Below are 4849 nucleotides of genomic sequence, written 5' to 3' on the forward strand. Positions count from 1 at the left end.
AGCCTGATCGAAAAGGTAGTTATCGAGATGGCGACAGGAACCAGGAGGTTAATTGGTATGCACATGAGGAAGAGGATGCCACCTGAGAGGAGGTCAGGTGAGGACATGACTTCTACGTAGAATGACTCGGGATGTTAGGATGGATTTCCCATGGTGCGGGAAACGGAGAACTGGAATGCATCGATACATTCGAGGTTAGAGGCTGAGTCCTCAAGGATGAGTATTTAACTGACGAGCTTATGCTTTGGGCATGTAATGAACTGGAAGGGCTCGGTGTTGAGAATGTTCCGAGAGGGAGATGGACATAGAGAGGTTGCCTCAAAGGTGCCATTTGAGAGGCCGAGGACAGTAATACTTATTGAGAAGGAATTAGAAACTCTGGCAGATAGGATTGGTTTAAGGGATGTTGTAGAAGACGGTTTTGGCCGACAGAAAGTCTATTGGAGCAATCGAAGGAATCTGAGCCTGGTGTAGCTAGTGTGTTATACTGCGAGGATTGCTAGTATCGTCGGGTTAGGACGAAAAGTACAATGTTGGATACAAGATGGGACGATGTCCCCAAGGGTTGATCTACGACCTGGTTATTGCCAGTTGGAAACCAAGGATAGAGACATTTTTGTGGATTGTCTAGTTTGCGCCGGCTAGAGTGTGAGGAGTTGGTAACAAAGATTCTGGAATGGTTCAAGCTACAGTAGCACAGGTAAGTTCTTTAGACAGAGAATTCATGAACGGTGTGGGCAAGTCCCCTTCAAGCTCACGAGCAGTGCATGTGGATTACTCCCAGACGGAAATGGTGAGCAAGTGACTACGCAAAAGACGTTTACACCCAGGAGGCAGAGTCTCAGGTAAGGTTCTACGGAGTGTTAGTTTGAGTGTCGTCAGGAGTACTCAGATTAGAACTACAAGAAGAAAGGACAAGTATGAGAAGATTTGATCTGAAGTAACAAAGAAGCTAATGAAGAACGTCCGAAGAATTGAAGGCATAACAAGACTGGTAAGCGCGTCATCTATTGCACGAGCATCTCCGAGAGGCAACTACATCAGAGACGAGGGGAACAGTAAACTCGAGATTAGGCAGACTGAGTGGTGTCACATCCAAAGAAATTCAGAAGACAAGGCAAGATTGTTTAGTATCTGGTAATGCTGGAATATGCGTATGTTTTGGTTAAGTATAGAGTGATTGCATAAAGGACCTGATCTATGGTAGGGTTATGGAATTATGGGAGTGCCTCACGATTTGGGCACGCCCAGGAATAATTGACGCGAGGATGGATTGAACCTTGCGGAAGGCGACTGAATGGATCATGGTTGATACACTTAGAGCGTTAAATCGACTGTTGTGCATGGCATAAGGTACTTAAGTATTGGGTATTAGCAAGAAAGATAGCGTTGAGACACAGAGGTGGTGAAAAGTAACAGACAGATGATCAGTGTTTGAAATCCTCGATTGAGCGAGGGGGGATACAACTGGGGGGTGGAACTCCTAGCTGTGAGGCGTGTGTCAGTCAGGGGATAGCACCATAGACTGTAATAGAACGGACAAGGCGACGACTGAGATTGGCGTAACGCTAGTAGGTATGATTAGCTGGTGAGTGTCACTGAGCTGTGGAATCCGAAGTGTCGGCTTCGGTTGAAGCAGGGAAGGACCCTGCTAAGGTGGTACAAGTTGGGATACCAGGAATGGATGAAGGATCCAATTAGATTCGGTTTATGAATGAGAATTCTGAATGGAAATCATTCCACCTCCTAGGGTACGCGGTACCGGGAGGGTTGAGCGGGTGACAAGATCTAGTGATTTCCTTTGGACCCTGAGGGGTTAAGTGATGTGGTGGTGTATCGCGGGAATAGACCACAGTAGACCTTAAGGGAGGTATCCGCATACGAAAAGTTTTAGCTCAGTTGATCGAGTTAGTGTAGTTGGGTCAAGTGAACTGGTTTCGGGATGGAACGTTGATGATATTGAATGGAGACCCTATAGTATTTTAAATTTTGGAATGGATTTAGAGAACGAAGAGAGCAGAGTGGGAACCTGGAATTATCAATTGATTGCAAGTGGAATGGCAGTCTAAAAGTTTATCAGACATCTTAAAGAATTGAGCGCTGAGTAGGTGAATACTGGAGGTATTAAGGGAAGCGTAATCCCTGATGAGTTAGTCGTGGTAGCAGTTGCTGGTGTCTGGTTAATGAAACACGACATAGGACATGGTAAGAGGTGAAGGTTAGTGAATACTACGTTTTGGCATTGGTTCAGAGTGAAAGCCAGACAAGTGGTTGGAATTCTTAAGGCAAGAGTGTCTGCCTATTTGAAAGGGTAGAGAGCTTGTGAATGGTTAAATTATGAGGAAATAAAGCTCCGGAAGGAAAGAGTTGCATCTCTGCGTAATAACAGACGAGGATCTGTAAGGTGTTCAGAGAAAGAAAAGAGAGTTCTGACTCTCGATTCAACATAAAATTCCGAAGTTGTACTAAGGGTTAGGCCAGTGGGGCCTACAAGTTGATCCCACCTGGTGGAGGTGATGACTTTTGAGTAACTCTAGAATCAAGAATAAGACAATGAATTGGTCATTTTAATCTAAGCAGACCCTGAGGTTTCAGCAGGGTTACGGTGTAAGCAAGAAGCTATCATGGTATGGCTATTAGACGAGATCTTGCGAGCCAAGATTGTTCTCCTGAAAGAGCATTGGTAGGAACTAAAGTAAGGCGATGGACCTTGGAGATTATGGTCAGGTTGCCGACTGATGTGTTTGGGTAAATTTCGAGGACGAAATTTTTATGAGAAGGGGATAGTTGTAACGACCCAAATTCGCTAATAAGGCTTAAGGGCCTTGATTAGTGTGCCAGGAGGGCAGGTTGGGATTTATGTATGATTTTGTGAGTTAAATGCATGGTTATGATTTCAAAGCATGTTATTTGGCTATTTGTTTAACTGAGATGCATGGCTATGTTTTCTAGTATGCATGTAGGCCCGGATCGTGTTAGAAGGGCGTAATTGTAATTTTGGCCATGTTGGGCATAACTGTATTGATATGTGATAATTGTATTCTGTGATTTGTACCGCGCGGGTGTGGTTTTATTATTGTGATGTACGTGCCGAGATGGTCCTAGAGAGCTAGTTAACTTAAGAGTCACAACAGGATTTCTATAACCGGCTCGGGAGGAGCCTAGGGGTACCTCGGGAATTTTATGGTTAAGTTGAGATTTAGCGGGTAATGGTTATTGGAGATTTAGTAACCTGGGTAACCATTAGTTACTGCTGAGAGTAACAAGTTTTAGAAAGAAAATGGTAGAAATGAAATAGAAATGAAAGGACTTAAATGCCCTTGAGGTTTAGGTAGGAAAGGATAGGCAAGGAGGGGCAAAATGGTCATTTGGTTGGGAATTAGATAAATGGCAGCTGGTTTTATGGGGTACACGGTTTGGGGCTTAACCATTTTGGTCTTGATAGAGTTTGAAGAGAAGAGAAAAGAGAGGGAAAAGCTAGGGCATGAGGAAGAAGAAGAAGAAGAGAAGGAGAAGTTGGAGACCTAGGAGATGAAGGAAGCTTAGGGATGGATTCTCCATATGAGGTAAGGAATTTTATACACATTTAAGGCTTCATTATGTTACGGGTTAAGAGATTTGAGCATGGGTTAAGTTTGATGTTTGAGTTTTTTATTTTTCTGAAATTGAAATCAAGGATGTGGATTTTGGGGATTTGATTGGGTGTTCAGATGTCTTTGGTGATGTTTATGGGTTGTTGGATGGTTTATTTGGAGTCTTGAGTTGGTTTTGGGGCTTGGGTGTGAGTTTGGGTTGATTTGGGAAGGTTTTAGCTCAGAGAAAACGCAGGAGAAAACCCAGAATTCTGGGTCTGCGAAGGCGTGTCGCGACACATGTTTTTCGTGCCGCGGCAAGGGAGCCTCTGACTGATGGGTGCCGCGGCACAAGGCTAATTTCAGGGCATCATTTTTAGGCAATTTTAGGCCTTTGCGCCGGGGGTTCGGGGGATGTCTCCGGGGTGTTGTTTTAAGGTTTTAGAGGTCCCGAGAGTGCGGGATTGGTCCCGGGAAGTGGTTTTGGGTTGATTAGTAATGAGGGATGTTTCTTGTGTGTTGTGACTAGGTTGTTGGTGAGGCTCGTGCTTGAGGACCGTGCTCGCGGTTTTAGTGCATCAGGAGGCTCGGAATGCAGGTAAGAAAACCGTAACACTCGAGATTAGGGCATGGCCCCACTGTGTGATTGTAGGGCATGGCCCCGGATTGTATTACGTGTAAATTCTTAACCTTAAATGAACCGTGATGTGTGTGAATGTTTATTTTGAATGTACTATATGTGTGATTATGATGAATTGAACGGCAAGGGCCGAGTACGGCGTAGGCCGGGGCGGCCGTGGGGCCGAGTACGGCGTAGGCCGGGGCGGCTGTGGGGCCGAAAGTAACACACAGCACATGGGATGCTTATATTCAGGGTGGGACCCAAGGGATACATGAGTTATCCTCGCGGTGAGACGAAACTCCAGGCTTTGGTAAGGCCTTGGGGGCGGCATGGCCGTGTTTGTTTATTATGATGGTTTTCCTATTTATCAGTGAATTATGCCAGCTATTTGATTTGCATATGTTATGTGTTATTTGGGTTTTCTTGCTGGGCTTCGGCTCACGGGTGCTCCGTGTGGCAGGTAGTTGCAAGGACTGAGTCAACCAACCATGAGTACGGAGAGCGTGAAGCGACGCGTACATGTTTGGCCTGCCCGACTGCTTTGGTTGGGGGTTTATTCAAAAATGGCTGTAATAACCTATGATTTTATGATTTCTCAATTGTAACCTTATTTCAAGATGTAATTAGTTTTCAAACCTTATTTTGGGATCCCAAA

The sequence above is a fragment of the Humulus lupulus genome, chromosome 9 (genome assembly GCF_963169125.1).
Source record: "Humulus lupulus chromosome 9, drHumLupu1.1, whole genome shotgun sequence".
Taxonomy (NCBI): domain Eukaryota; kingdom Viridiplantae; phylum Streptophyta; class Magnoliopsida; order Rosales; family Cannabaceae; genus Humulus; species Humulus lupulus.